A 17,077-nucleotide genomic window follows, 5' to 3' on the forward strand; every position below is an offset into this window, starting at 1 on the left:
TTTAAGCAATGTTAATCCTTTCTCATTTATCCTATATGTGACTTGTTTACTATTTTGTATGAATGTAGCCTCTGGCAGTTCCCTAGTTTTAAGAAGAGTATTTAAGGTCGGAACTTAAATTAAACAGGAGAGTCTTAGGCAGCAGTCTGGAGCTCACAGCCTTCTTGGACTGCTGACTTGGGCTGTAGTCCTCCCGAACTCCATCTGTTTGTCTCTCTTTTAATTTTTCCTAGTCCTTTCCCCTACTTCAGGAATCCCAATCTGCGAACCCTGGTTTGCTGCCAGCTGGCCCCAGCAACTGTGCTAGTAAGATTAGTATATCCTTTTTTCTGGACATTTGAGTAAATGCCCAGCAGTGAGGTTTCTGGGTCATCTTGAAGGTCTAGGTTTAGTCTTGTGAGAAATCTCCATAGTACTTACCAGAGACATTGAACAAGTTTCCTTCTGTGTGGGGCCGCCTCTGGGATGGGTCCCAGTTTTGTGACACAGGTCAGCCTTCTCACTTCCGGGGCACCAATCCAGGAAGTCCTGCCCCACTTCTGCCTATGTCCATAGACACACCCCATCCCATCCAAAAGAGGACAACTGGCTGTTCTTACACCTCCTGTCCATTCCTTGTCTGACATTGGTAGACATAGGCAAGAATTCAGCTGATAAGGGATAGCTGTGACTCATTTTCACACAAGGTTCTACTAGGGTGCATACCTCAAGTACCCATTATTTCTAATTACTTCTGCCAATATCTCCCTATTATCTCTGCAGCATAGGTTGTTGGGTCATTCACTGCTTCTTCATTAATTACTCACTTCAGCCTTCAAAGAAACATAGGTAGGAAAATTGGAAAATTCAAAATGTAAAGACGTTGGTGTGTGAATTAATTATGAATTAGGATATTTCTCTGGACCTTGAAATGTGCCTACTGAACCTTAATCTTAATACAACTCCAAACATGAAAGCTTTCCATGAAAGCTTCCATTGAGATAACTATGTACTGGGTTTCAAGATGAAATATGAAATCTTCAGCAAAAAGTTCTTTGGCCTTCCCTGAATATTTCCTGGTCATTTGTTCATATCTTCCTATAACCTACCTTGAATTCTCTCCATGTAACGCTGGATGAGGATATCCAAATGAGTCTGACCATGAGGTTTTTATTACAAGAGAAGTTGACAGTATGGTGAAACCCAACCCACATGTATATGTCAAAAGTCTGTCTGTTTGTCTGTCTGTCTCTCCCTCTCTCTGTTTCTCTTTCTCTCTTTATCCTTTTTGTTATGTTGTATTTATGTGTGTTTTCTAGGGTTGTACTTGGATCTCTGGGCTTTCCCTGATCTGTGGCTCCAGAGTTCTGTCGTATACTGCCTCTGGCCTGTGTGTTGTTTATGATCTCTGCAGCTCAGGGCTACCACCTTGCCTCTAGTGTCACAACCTCACTTTCTGTTTATCTGATGATGAAGGAAGATAAGTATCTCTCAGCCTTCAATGACAGGGCTGCCTTTGAACTGCATTACTCAGATCTTAGTCCCTTCAGTCGCTTGGATTACAGGCCTTGCTTGATGTGAATTCTCATATTTTTTGTGGCCCACTATTTTATCGATGAATTAGGATTGTGGTGTGGCCTAGAATAAAAGATATTTAGAAGCTTACAGAGCATTTGTTGAACTGGGTAAGAAAGAAGTGAACAGTACCAAATAGTTGTTCAAAATAATTTCCTACCATGAAAAAAATTGCTTAGAAATTTGTAAGATAGTTGCCATGTATTACTCATTTTTCTAGTCCTAATTACATTTTGTAACCCAAAAATTGATCAAATCAAATCAATTGCTGAATATCTTCACAATAATTCCTCCACACAAGAATATTTGGGGACCATTAATATATACATATTTTCCTTGGTTCTTGGGTTCTCCTGCTTTCAGATTTCTACACGGAAACATTTCCTGTATGCACACCAACCTGAAAAAAATGACAAGAACATACATAAGTAAGCTTTCTTTGTTTCTAAGAGTCCAAAAATAGGTTTTGCATCAGGAAGGATATGAAAGGAAATCCCAATTCAATGACTGAAAAGGTACACGAACATATAGGTGCAAAACACCGGCATTCCTATACCTTTGTTTTGAATCTAAATAGGAGATATAGAAAGAGTACAAAGCACATGCAGATTTATTTCATATAATGGTACAGAAATGGAAAGAGAGTGCCGGGGTTTGGCCCATTTGTAGAGTGCTTGCTCAGCATGCAGGAAGCCCATGTTCGTTTCCTCTGTACCACACCTATAGAGAAAAGCCAGGAGTGTTGCTGAGGCTCAGGTGGTAGAGCTCTAGTGTGGAGAAAGTCCAAGGACAATGCTCAAGCCCTGAACTCATGAGCAGGCCTGGAATAAAGAAAGTAATGGAAAGATAGATAAATACATTGGTCCCTAGACAGATAGATATGAATAGATCAAGTAATAGATAAACAGAACAATAGAGTTGCTCATCAGAACCAAAGTGAATTTATCACTAAATCACCTTGGCAGTTAATTCTTGTTTCAAGGAAGAAAATACAGCAAAGTGACAGTGTAAGGAAAATCTCTCCAATCTCGGTTTGATCAGAGTATATGTTCCTAGTCCCATATGAGGTAAAATGTTACAGAAATGACACCTGAGATCTCAGAAACTTGCAGAAACCCATGGATACATACTCACCACTGCCAAGGAGGCAAATCACGGAGCTAATGTTCCTTTTGGAATGGCTTGACTGACCTCAATAGGATTCTTTCCACATCTTTACAATGCCTTAGAAATGGGACAATGTCTTTTTTGACTTGACAGTACAGAATTGCATTGTGTATTTATTCTACATTTTCTGCATCCAAACATGGACCGCGCACCCTTGTTGGGTCTGTTGACTGTAGATTGTTCCACTTCAGAGAATTTCCTCTAAGTTCCCAGTGCAACTGTACATGGGATGGTTGTGTCTTGGGGATTTGTTTCTGAAAGATTTAAATTGTTGAGCTGTAGGTATTTATGAGATATGAGGCCCTCTCTTTCTGGTACAACTACAGATCTGTGCTCACCCTCTGTGGGTTTTCTGTTTCTCTAGTGAATGAGAATATATTCTGGGTAAAATTCAATGTGTACATAATAGGCTCATGACTGTAATCAGCCTCTTTCATATTGTACAGTAAATAAAAAGCTCCTACACTTAAGGTAGAATCACAAAGGCAAACTTTTCAATTTCCACTGTTTAGAACCTTTTACATGTGAAGAAATCTTGTATGTGTATGATATCCATCCATCTATTATAAGAATTATTATGTACTTTTACTGTTACATGTGTAATTTGAGCATACAAGAGAAGAATGAGATGAACACAGTCAAAGAACAAATAAGAGAAATATAGAGATCCCCAATCACACACTTACACGTCAATATATTTTAAAGATTGGATCCTATTGAGAGGAAATCAGGTGTCTAAGACCATCGGGTTTGTTTGTAGATTGAGGGCTTACATGTGGGAAATCGTCACTAATAGAAAATCAAGCTATGGATTATTTGTTCAAGCAGTGAATTTTTTATTTGACACCCCTCACATAACTTTATGGAAGTTTCATAGGAACCTGATGTATTTGAATGGAAATTTGGCTTTCAGTAATGGTTTCCCAGAAGTTGTTCTTTTTTCCATATATTTTTATTGTAATTAATAGAAAGGTTATATTATTTTTGCCAGATAGAAGGTGCATTAATTCACATCCTTTGATACCATTTCTCATGTCTTGGTCCCCATTTTCCTCCCCCCTACCCCCATCCATCATCTTGTTTACCCCCTTCCTATCCTACTTCAAATAAGCAAATACAAATATGTCTGATATATCATATAACAAAGTGAGATACTGTAAAAATATGAGATAACCAAGGGACAGCAAAAGAGATGAGAGATAACTTGAAATGGTATGCAGGAACCCTGATATTTAAAATCCAATACCCTACATATCCAAAATCCTTGTCCTGGTAAGGAATTAGGGAGTGATCTTAGGCCATTAAACACATCGAATTTCCTAATGACTGTTAATTTTTCATTATGCCCAATGCATACTTCTCTGGCCTGTAAGGGGATTTAATCTACCCTAAAGAAATATAATTAATAGCAGGTTCTAACTAAGCCTTCAGTATAGCAACTAGGCAACAACAGAGTGCCTTCATTGATATGTTGACAATGGGTTAGATATCTGAAACATAACCTGTGTCAAGACATTTAATGGAACTCATATCTGTTGAAAATTGGACTTCCTCAAAAGTCAAGATGGAACTTCTCTTCAGACTCTTTCTCTAAATGTCTTGTAATGTATGCTGATTGTATTCTGGTACAGATACACAAATTACTCAAAGTTATTGTTTCCATCTTTATAATGAATGTAGCATCTTTGCAGATGAAGTTTGTGGTACCACTAATGAAGATATGGTTTCACATTGTATATTCTTTTCATTGTCTTGATTATAATGGAACCTATGAGTGTCTTAGCAATCACACATGATCATGTTTCTAATGCCCACCTTGAATAATGAAGAGGTAAACAAATTGAACAATCCAATTTTATACAATGAAAATGAGACAGCAATCAAGGAAATGCCAAACAAAAAGAGCCCAGGTCCAGATGGTTTCACTGCGGAATTCTACAAGACATTTAAAGATGAATAAACACATACACTCTTAAAAATCTTCCAAGAAATAGAAGCAGAAGGAGCAATACCAAACTCCTTTTATGAAGCTAATATTACTCTCATGACAAATCAGCAAAGACCCAACAAAAAAAGAAAACTACAGACCTACCTCTCTAATGAACACAGATGTAAACTCCTCAATAAAATACTAGACAACAGTATCAGAAACAAATTTAAAAATTGTACACTATGATCAAGTAGGCTTCATTACACAGATGCAAGGGTGATTTAACATTCGCAATTAATCAATGTAATACATTACATCAGCAGAGCTAAGGATAAGAATCATATGACAATTTCTCTGGAGAAGGAGAAGGCAGTTGACAAAATACAACATCCACTCCTATTGAAAGCACTACAAAAAGTAGGAATAAGAGATATGTTCGTAAAATAGTTAAAGCCATATATGACAAACCTACAGCCAGTATTATACTAAGTGGTGAAAGACTGGAACCATTTACCTTAAAATAAGGAAATAGACAATTCTCTTCAATATATTTTTGGAACCCTAAGCCAGAGCAATAAGGCAAGAAAAGGATATTAAAGGGATCGACTTAGGAAAAGAAAAAATTAAACTATCTCTATTCACAGATGACATGATCCTCTACTTGAGTGACCCATTAAGCTCCACTCCCAAACTCCTTGAATTAATAAACCACTTTAGCAAAGTGGCAGGATACAAAATTAACCTTAAGCGGTCAGTAGCCTGCTTGTACATCAACAATACACAATCAGAAGCCAAATCAAGAAAATGATTCAATTCGCAATAGCCCCCAAAGGAATAAAATACTTAGGAATTAACTTAACCAAAGATGTAAAGGAATTATTTAATGAAAACTATAAAAGCCTAACAAAACAAATGAAAGAGGATACGAGAAAATGGAAAGACATCCATGCTCATGGTTTCGGAAAACCAACATAATGAAAATGGCTATACTACCAAAATTGATATGCAAATTCAATGCAATCCCCATCAAAATCCCAAAAAACATTCTTTAATGAAATGGAAGATACAATCCAAAGGTTCATATGGAGCAAGAAAAGACCTAGAATAGCTAAAACAATTATAGCCCAAAAAAGCAATGCAAGTGGTATTACAATACTGACTTCACACACTACTATAGAGGCATAATAACCAAACAGACCAAAGACAGACCAAAACAGACCAGAAGATCAATGGAACAGAATAGAAATTCCAGACAAAGAACCACATACCTATAGTCACCTCGTATTAGGAACGGAGCCAAATATATGAACTGGAACAAACATGGTCTATTCAATTATTGGTGCTGGCAAAACTGGGCAGCCCTATGCAGAAAAGTTAAAATTGACCCTAGCCTTTTGCCATGAACAAGCATTAACTGAAATTGGATGAAAGACTTCAATGTCAGACCACAAACCATGAAACTGCTACATGATAGAGTAGGAGAGACACTGGAACTTATAGGCACAGGCAAAAAATTCCTGAAAAGAATCTTAGGGTCACAACAGATTGGAGAGAGTCTTGATAAAAGGGACAATCTAAAAATAAATGTTTTTGCACAGATAAAAACATAGCCACAAAAGTAGAGAGACAGCCAACCAACTGGGAAATCTGACAAATGCTTACTATCCATTATCTACAGGGATGTCAAGAAACAAATCCCCCCCCCCCAAAAAACCCAACAAACCAAGTACTAAATGAGCAAGGGAACCAAAGAGACACTTATCAAAAGAAGAGAATAAAATGGCAGAAATGAGAAAATGTTCATCATCCATGATCATAAAAATGCAAATAAGAGTAACTTTAAGAGACCACCTTACCCCAACAAGAATGGCCAAGATTTTGAACTCAAACAATGACAGATGCTGGCAGGTTTATGAAGAAAAAGGAACCCTACACTGCTTGTGGGATTGTAAACTAGTTCAACCACTCTGGAAAGCATTGGAGAGGTTTTTTAAAGAACTTGAAATTGACCTTCCCATAATCCTGCCATACCACTTCTGGGCATCTACCCTGAACATCATAACCCAACATATGATAGGATAACTGCTCAGCTATGTTTATCTCTGAACTGTTCACAATAGCCAGGCAATGGAAACAATCCAGATGCCCTACTGCAGATGAATGGATACAGAAAATGTGATATGTATGTATGTATGTATGTATGTATGTATGTATGTATGTATCTATCTATCTATCTATCTATCTATCTATCTATCTGTTTGTCTATATACATATAATGGAATTATACATATCCAACAGACAAGATAAAATAATAGCATTTGCAGGGTAGCGTATGAATCTAGAGTGAATCATATTGAGTGAGACAAGTTAAGACCAAAGAACAAAAGGTTCATGGTATCATTAATATTTGGTTCTTAGATCCTAACAGTGCAAGACTGAGGACTCAATATTTGCATACCCAATTATATGAACATAGTACGGGCAATATAAACACAACAACATTGACAAAAGTATTTATGACTCCATAGACATAATGTTTTATCACATTGATTAATATATATATGTGATATACAATCCCTTAGCCTAATTGTGATTATGTTCTAAAAATTAAGAGCCTGTAATTGTATTTAGACATTCCCTTCTTGAATACTTCTTTGTTAAACATGTTAATTGAAATATGATGTAAAAATCAATGTTAATAAATCTTTAATAAATAAATATCCTTCCAAATTTAAGAGCATTTTCTATGTTAATGCTTATTATAATAGAAGATCTTTAGGTTTGGAATATTCATTGACTGAAGACCATCATCATAGGTATTCATTGTATAATATAGTAAGTATATAATATATTTAAAAGTACATTTTTGGTTAAGCAGAAAAAATGTATTACTAAAGGATTGAATTCTTAATGTTTCACAATGAGTAATATCACCACACATTATGCATGAGCACTACTTTTATTTGAACATAAAAATAAGTATTCATGTTCTCCTTTGAAACCCAATTTCATACAATGAGAAAGCAGAAGCAATCAGAAACACTCAAACTAAGAGAGCCAAGACCCAGATGGTTTCTTTGCATTATTCTATAAAACTTACAAAGATGAGTTAATACTTATACTGTTGAAAGTCTTATTATGAGTCCAATACTCATCCCCAAGCCAGGGAATGAACCATCTTTCTGATGAACACAGATGCCAAGTTTCTCAGTAAATACTAGCCAAATCAATAAATACTAGACAGAGTCAAATGAAGAATACTACCCAGTATCAAATGCTACCCAGAGTCAAATGAAGAAGATGAAATACTATGATCAATTAGGCTTCATCCCACAGATATAAGGCTGATTTAACATTCACAAATCAATTAATGTAATAATCATATTATTAGCTCTAGGGTTAAGAATCATAAGATAATTTCTCTGGATGTTGAGAATGCATTTGAGAAATTGAATATCCATTCATATTGAGATCACTAGAGAAAACAGGAATAGGATGTCCCTTCTTTAAAATATTTAATGCCAGTAGATCAGCAGAAGATGTCAGCAGTTCAGTGTGTTTTTCTGAGCTCTTACCAAGATAGTTCTATCATCGTAGGGGTAAATTCATACCCAACTATCGATCGGAAATAAGCTTTAGCACCACAGTCAGAGAGGAAAAAGGCAGAAAACTGTCACAAGAAGACAGCATGGAATGTCCCCAGCTGCTCAGAGCCACCACGGAGACAAAACTTCCTGCCTAACAACTCAAAAAATTGAATCACTCCCAAACTAATCTCCAAAGTAACAACCATCCCATTAAAAAATGGGCCAAAGACTTAAAGAGAGTCTTCTCTGCAGAAGAAACAAAAATGGCCTATAGACACATGAAAAAATGCTCAACATCTCTGGTTATAAAAGAAATGCAAATCAAAACAACTCTAAGATTCCACCTCACTTCAGTTAGAATGGCCAGGATCAGGAAAACGAATAATAACAGATGCTGGAGGGGATGTGGCCAGGAGGAGTCACTACTACACTGTTGGTGGGAGTGCAAACTCGTTCAACCACTATGGAAAGCAGTGTGGCAGTGCCTCAAAAGGCTAAACCTAGAACTCCCCTATGACCCAGCCATTCCACTACTTGGCATTTACCCAACCATCCAGAAACAAGGGCATACTAAATCCACTAGCACAACAATGTTCATTGCAGCACTATTCACCACAGCAAAGATATGGAACCAACCTAGATGTCCCTCAGTTGATGAGTGGATCAACAAGTTGTGGTATTTGTACACAATGGAATTCTATGCTGCTGTCAGAAAGAATGACATCGCCCCATTTGTTAGGAAATGGAAAGACTTAGAAAAAATCATATTAAGTGAAGTAAGCCAGACTCAAAAGAACTTAGGCTCAATGGTTTCCCTCATTTGTCATAATCAGTAGAAACCTTGGGCTTTACTAGCAGAGATCTGCAATAGAGAAAAACCTTGATACATAAGGCCATATACTATGAAGCTAATTGAAAGGACCTCCAGGATATTGAAGCAAAAGCCATATAACGAGTGATTGTTGTCTTTAATGTACTATGTTGTCTCTCATCTCCCTTGCTGTCCCTTGGTTATCTCATATTGTTATAGTATCTTACTTTGTTATCTGATATATTGAATTTATTTGTATTTGGTTATTTGAAATTTGATAGGGAAGGGGGAAAACCAAGACGGGTAGGGGGTGTGGGGGGAGGGTAAGGGGTACCAAGACATGTGAAAGGGTATCAATGTATGTGAATTAATGCACCTTCTATCTGGCAAATATCATGTAACCCTTTTACTAATTACAATAAAAAAATAAAATATATATAAAAAAACTACCTGCTGATACTGAGCACACAGTACTTCTTAGCAACCACACACCAGCCCGCTACAGACAGAGCATGATAGACCTTGTGTAAACTCAGAGCCATCAGCCGGCCGTGGCGTGGACCTGCCAGTCTCTGGGAACCAGAAAATCCAGCAATTTCTGAGTACCTCTGTAGGTAAGTTTCCACTTCTGCTTCAGAATGGCATTGGGAAGTAATCCCTCTCCCACCAGCCTAGAGAAGCGCCATGTTGACTGCTGGCAAAGACACAGCCAAACCACCTGGAGCCTGAGAACTGGTGCTGACAGCATCATCATTCAAAAGGGCAAAGGATTTCACAGAAGCAGCACAGCCAAACATCTGCCCTCAGTCCTAGTAGAAGTTCCTCCCCGTGCACATGGCCACAGTCCTGGTAAACAAAGCCACTCCTGACCCTACCGGTTATTTTTTCTGTCAATCAAGAAAACTGATCCAAAAAACCACAAAGCTGAAACTCAAAAGAAAAAGGTCTTTAAAGGATTTGGATCCCAAATTAGTGGAGATACACATTTCCTATCCTGTCCCCCACCCCCCAGAAAACTGAAGAATACCTTTTTCTTTTTCTTTTTTTCTACCCTTTTTCATTTGCACTTTTATATGTTCTTCATTTTTGTTTTTGTTATTTTACTTCCACTGTTTTAAAAATGTTAGGATTTTTCCCTTTTCTCCCCCCAGCTTTTCTTCTGTTATTGTGGTAGTTCCTACAAACATAGTGACAGCACTGGATATATGTATATATATAATCACCTGCTTTTAAATCTGTTGGTTCTTAACCCTAGTATTCCTTGTCTAATAACTCACAATTGTATGGAATCTCCCCCCACCTTGTTCCTTGTTTTTCTTTTTTTTTGTTGCTTATTTTTACTTTTTAAAATATTTATCATTGAACTCTCCTATATATAGCTTCCTCGTTTCTCTTTACATTCTTCTTATTACTCTTTTTATTTTCATAAGATTTATCCTATCTTTACTAATCAACTATTTTGTTATCAACTATTTTACATTTTTGTCACCTTAGGTCAGATATCCTTACGTTATCCCTTTTCTTTATTACTATGTTAATCTTACACTACTACATTACTCTTTTCTTACCTCCCCTCTTGTCTTTCAAACTATTTTTCTACCTCTGGTTCTCTGTTCATCCTTCAAGTTTTATAATGAATGTGTCTTCTCTTGATGGTTGTTGAGCAATATTGTGTATCTAGGTATTCAATATTATGGTAGATCCAAAGGGACTTAAATACAAGGGAGTTTGGATTCAGGGTTTTATATTTTTGGTCAGAAAATGGTAACTGGCAGTTGTATTCAATTAATCTGTAAGTGCACAAAGACAGAGAGTGATAATACTAATCTAAAATTGTGAACATCTGTTGTCTGGCCAGCTAAAAACTCTAGCTTAGTTATACCTTTAAAATTGTAATCTTTGCAGTATCAATCTTGCTCCCATTTTCAAATGGTCAGAACAAGAAACTCAAGAAAAATGCCAAATCAAGGAATAGCATCTTCCACCCAATATAAGCAGGCAATGGACCAGTCAATGGCAAAACATGATTAAAGAAAAGTTTGAAAAAATACAGAAAGAGATACTTGAGGAAGCCATATCTAAATGAGATGAAACAATAAACAAGGTGATATGTGAACAAGAGGAAGCCACAGGGAGGCCATAATAAATGATCTATAAAGAAAAATGGATGATCTCATAAAATCCACAAAAAAAAGAAGACCGAACTCCAACAAATGTCCAAGGAAATGGAAAGACTTAGAAAAATCATAATAAGTGAAGTAAGCCAGACTCAAAGGAATATAGCCTCAATGTGTCCCTCCATCATATGTCATAATCAGTAGAAACATTTGACTCTCCTAGCAGAGGTTTACAATAGGGCAACCAAAACCTAGATACATAAGGTCATACTGTGTGACACTAAATGAAAGGACCATCAGGATATGGAAACAAGGTCATATAATGTGTGATTGTTGTTCTTAAGGTACTATATTATTACTCATCTCTTTTGTTGTCCCTTTGTTATCTCATATTGTTACAATATCTTACCTTATTATTCGATATATTGCATATATGTTTATTTGAAATAGGATAGGGAAAGAGGAAAACAAGGTGGGAGGAGTGGTTGAAGGAGGGAATTGGGGACAAAAACATGTAAAAGGGTAGCAATATTTGTGAAGTAATGCACCTTCTATCTGGTGAATATAATGTAGCTCTTCAATTCATTACAATAAAATATACTTAGAAAACATTAGCAATTAAAGAAATGTAGGATAATTCAAAAGTTATATTTGCCAGCACCCAATAGCTTGTGCAGATAGAGCAGACTTAGAGTGTATCAAATTGGTAAAAAGTCTACTTCAAGAGCATGGCATGGTGGCGCCCACTTGTAATCCTAGCTACTCAGGAGGCTGATATCCAAGGATGAAGTTTCAAAGCCAGCCCCAGGCACAAAAGGACTTGAGACATTTATCTTGAATTCACCTCTAGGACATGGGAAGAGGGGCTTGACTCAAAAGTCAGCTGTAACCTTGATCTAAAATGCGGAAGAGCTCACTGACAGCACCACTCCAAGTTCAAGTACCAGGACCCCTACTCCTTCACACACATAAATCCACTGCCAAAATACCGGAAGTACTTGGTATGATGCTGTCTGTGTCTCTTCTTGTCGGGGATCTGTACTCCTCTATCTGCCTTTGTACACCACTCAGGGAGGACTTGATGGATATGAGCATGAGCCCACAGTGGCCCCAGAACTACCTTTTTTTGTGAACTGAAGGCTGACAAAGATTATCTCTCTGAGATGGATAATCATGAAATGAGCACCAGTTATCACTAAGAATGGCTAGTTTAATGGCTGGTACAAAAGATAAGTAACATATCGTGGGAGCAGAAATGATGAATTATATGGGAAGTCCAATTAGATTTAAACTGGTAATGTTAAAAATGTCTGTAAAGCCAACAGTTTCCCTGGGGGGCTTTGAAATAACACCACATGTGGTGCTGAGGCTGAAATGTGGCTCAGGAGCTGTGCACATCAGTGGACAGCACTTAGTTGCTGTGTAGGAGGAAGTAAAGTTAGAAGAGGAAGCAGAAGAGGATGTGAAACTCCTGAGTGTATCTGGAAAGCGGTCTGCCCCTGGAGGTAGCAGCAAGGTTCCACAGAACCAGGTAAAACTTGCCGAGGAAGATGAGGAGGAGGATGAAGAAGGTGAGGATGATGATGATGGTTTTGATGATGTTGAAGGAGAAAAGTTCCAGTGAAAAAAATCTATTTGAGATACTCTAGCCAAAAATGCATGAAAATCAAACCAGAATGGAAAAGAATCAAAACTAGTAACATCAAGATCAGAAGGTCAATAATCCTACAAAATACAGGAAAAAACACTCGTAAAACACCAAAAGGACCTAGTTCACTAAGAAGTCATTAAAGCAAAAATGCAAGCAAGTATAGGAAAAGGTGGTTCTCTCACAAAAGTGGAAGCCAAGTTCATCAGCTACATGAAGAATTGTTTCCATATGACTGACCAGGAGCCTATTCAAGGTCTCAGGTGATGGAGAAAGGGTCTTTTAAGAAAGCATTTTGAAAAGTTTGTTGAAAAGTTCATCTTATTTCCTTTCTGTAAGTCTTGATATGTGGCTGTCCCTTTTTTAATATATATTTTTGTAATTAATAGAAGGGTTACATTATATTTGCCAGATAAAAGATGCATTAATTCACATACATTGATACCTTTTCTCATGTCTTGGTCCCCATTTCCCTTTCCCCCTACCCACACCCCTCATCTTGTTTTCCCCTTTCACTATCCAATTTCAAATAACCAACTACAAATATATCCAATATATCAGATAACCAAGTGAGATACTGTAACAATATGAGATAACCAAGGGACAGCAAAAGAGATGAGAGATAACATAGTACATTAAGGACAACAATCACTCATTATATGGCTTTTGTTTCTATAGGAATATGAAAAGGTCCCCCTGTACACAAAGTAAGTTAAGTTTTACATCCTTGGGTGTTTGTTGAAAGCATGGATAACATATCAAGAAATAGCAAACACTATGTTCACTTGAATTATTTGTTAGGTCCTGAGGCTTAAAATCTGGGCCTGTGTGCTGTCCATGACCTTGACCATTCAAACCTAGCACTCTACTGGTGACGCCACAGGGCGACTTCCATGTTTCTGACAGTCAACTGGAGATCAGTTTCAAAGACTTGGGTGCCTGCGTTGACCCTGATATCCAATAAGATTTCAGCTGTCTGAATAGCTGGGATTATAGTTGTGATGTCCTGAATACTTGATTCCAATAAGGAGTTGCAGTGAGCCATATATTCTCAGTGAAATTAGTGAAGATTGATATATATTGGAAATAAAACACCATTCATCTATTTTAGGTTCTATAGATTAATTTTAAATATATATCATTGTATATTTTTTATGACTTGTAAATTCTCTGAATATAGGTCTTATCACAGCCATAGTATTTATGATGAACTCTGGACATTTTAAATTTATATGTATAACACTGAATATTTCATACATCTTTATGTCAAGGCATATTAAATACCCACAGTTGGCATATTAGTACAAATCTTATTCTGTAAAATATATAATTTTTCTGCACTACAATTTCTTTTTTAATTTCCAGTAAAACTTTTAGTGCACCTCATGCTGTACAAAGCATCTTTTGCAAAGGAATATGGAAAAGTCACCCTCTACAATGTCATAAAAAGATAAAAAGAGCTGGATTTCATCTGGTGAATCATTTCTGCAAGAGGATAAGAAATAACACTACTAGTCATTCTTATGCAAAAGAAATTTCCATATATTTCTGTGTAATGTGTAGCCAAGCAAACAAGTTGTTGTAGATATACCTAAAATTTTAAAATAGCACATTGCCATTTACCATAGAAAATTCAATGCGTTATGAACTTCCATTCCAAGGATATTTGTTATGGAATGGACAGCTTTTCAGCAATTAAATTTCAACACTGTGTGAGCACATTAAAACTTAAATGATCAGGGGCTGGGATTTGACCTAGTGGCAGAGTGCTTGTCTAGCATGCATGAAGAACCAGGTTTGCTAAGTTACAGAACTACTTGGGAATGAGATTATCCCCTAGTTTAGTACAACCTTTAAAATTGGAAATTTGATTGGATAATCTACATACCTTAAATGATTTCCAAAAATTTTTAGGAGATATCAATTGGATACAACCTTATTTAAAATTAGCCAACTCAGATTTATCCCCACTATTTGAGATATTAAAAGGGGATAGTGCCCTGAACTCCCCCCGTAAATTAACTCCAGAAGAAAAAGTTGCTTTAAAAAAAAGGTAAAGCACCAATTACAACTAAGCCAAATGGTTCATATCAATCCCAATAAACCTTTTAGTTTTATTGTGCTTCCCACATGGCGAGATCCTTATGGAGTGTTGTGGCAGGATGGCCCATTACACATGATTTATCTGAAGCATGTCCCTGGAAAAGTTTTACAAACCTACCATTTGGCCATTGGGGCCCTAATTTTCAATGGCTTGGAAAAGGCCCTAGCTGTTTTTGGTTGTTATCTGTCCTCCATTATTACCCCCTTTTCTTTGCAACATCTGCAATGGTTAGTAAATAACGATGATGAGTGGGCGTTACTATATTGTACTGTAACCGCCTCCTTTGATAACCATTATCCCAAGCATCCGTGGATGCAATTTTGCATTAATATGCCTATAATATTCCCCAGGATTACTCATTCTCAACCTTTGCCTAATTGCCCGGTGGTGTTTACGGATGGATCCAAAGGAGGAGTGGGAGCTGTGGTATTGGGGGACAAGGAATATGCCTTCCCCACCTCCTACACCTCCGCACAATTGGTTGAATTGGCTGCTGTAATATATGCCTTCAATTTGGTAGGGGATCGTCCCATTAATATTCTTTCTGATAGCCTATATGTTGTTAATTCTGTAAAAATTTTAGAAATAGTGCCTTTTCCCACTCCTGATTCCATTGACAAATAGTCCCAGAGTGTATCCTTTTGTGTTTTCCCCCAATTCCTCCACAAAGGGAGGGAGGTGTGTTTGTGTTTGGTCTCCCTTTCTGTTTTTGTTGTTTAATTTTTCAGAAGAGCATCTAAATTGTTCACAGCAAACCTGCCTGCTTAGCACCTGCTGGAATGGCAGTGTCCACGATAGTTCAGTGCCAATGCGGCTGCCCACGTCCATTCCGATTCCAGCATTGGTGACTGATAAAGACTTATCGGTGGTTCTTAGAGAAAGAAGAGATTTTTGGTGTTCTTGCTGCAACTGCTGCCGCTGCTGCCATGGTTTCATTGGCTGTGTCGATTCCCACAGCTACTACATTTAACCAACTTTCTGAAAATACTGCTCAGGCTTTGTCTACACAGATGTCTATGAATGCTCATTTTTTAGAGGACTGATAATTGTGAATCAATGGTTTGATTTACTTCAAGAACAATTGGACATTTTGCAGGAAACTGCTGGAGTTGGATGCATTTCCACCATGTGAGGGTTATGCATCACCCCCATTCAATATCAGAATTGGACATGTGCCACTAATTTATCAAAATTATTGGGACAAATGCTACGTGGCACTTGGACTATTTAATTTGAAAATTTGACTGAACAGTTACGTTTGGAAATAATGGCTGTTAATTTCAGTAGAGTAGAAGTTTTGTCTGTGCCAGATATGTTATCCTGGGTTTCTAATGCTTTTAGCTTTGTAAAAGTGTGGGCAGGTTTTGCGGCCCTGGTATGCTTGGTGATTCTTGGATTAGCAGTGATGCTGTGAGTGATCTGTGCGATGTGTAACAACATGGCCCGACAAAATACTATCATCAGACAGGCTTTTGCAGCACTATCCTCTGGAGACTCCCCTCAAATCTGGCTGAGCATGCTGGACCGGTAGTCAAAGACAGGTAAGGACAGGGGTAGGCATATAGCAACCTAAGACAGAAACTGCAACTTGAGCCTTGCAGCATTTCAATGACGGGTAAGGATATGTCCTGACACCTCCACCTAAGACAGGCACTGTCCCTTGCTTCAATAAAATAAAAGAGTGGGACCTGTGGGGAGCCCAGCCCCTCCCGCGCGGTGGCAGAACCTGGAGGCGTGCATCCCCCTTTCACTGTGGGGCCGCCTGCAATGCTGGTGGCTGCGTGACTCAGGGATATCTGCCGCATGACTGGATGAAGGCCGGCATCCATTTTGGGGAGTGCTGCCATTGTTAGTGGAAGCCTGGTCTCTGCGTGGCCGGAAGCATGAAGGGTGCATGACTGGAGCGTGTGAAGCCGTGATTGGAGGGCCTGGGTAAGCTGGCATGAGTTGATTGGCCCACTGCCTGTATATAGCCTCAGGAGAGGAGGAAGATGAGGAGAGGCCTCAGAGAGAAGAAGAAGAAGAGAGAGAAGAATAAAGGATCCTGCTTTAGCTGTAACCTATGTGTCTTGCGTTCTTTCTTGCTAGATGAGAAGTAAGCCCGATAAAGATGGGGGGGTAGAGGGGAGGGTAATGGGGGCGAAGACATGAGAAAGGGT

General features: G+C 37.9%; 1 pseudogene; it reads left to right on the plus strand.

Annotated features, from left to right (window-relative positions):
- The first annotated feature begins 12,244 nt into the window (after nt 1-12,244).
- LOC150040201 (nucleophosmin-like) lies at nt 12,245-15,888 on the plus strand (annotated as a pseudogene).
- The last annotated feature ends 1,189 nt before the right edge of the window (nt 15,889-17,077 follow it).

Source organism: Megascapheus bottae, chromosome Y (assembly GCF_031878675.1).
Source record: "Megascapheus bottae isolate mThoBot1 chromosome Y, mThoBot2.hap1, whole genome shotgun sequence".
NCBI lineage: Eukaryota > Metazoa > Chordata > Mammalia > Rodentia > Geomyidae > Megascapheus > Megascapheus bottae.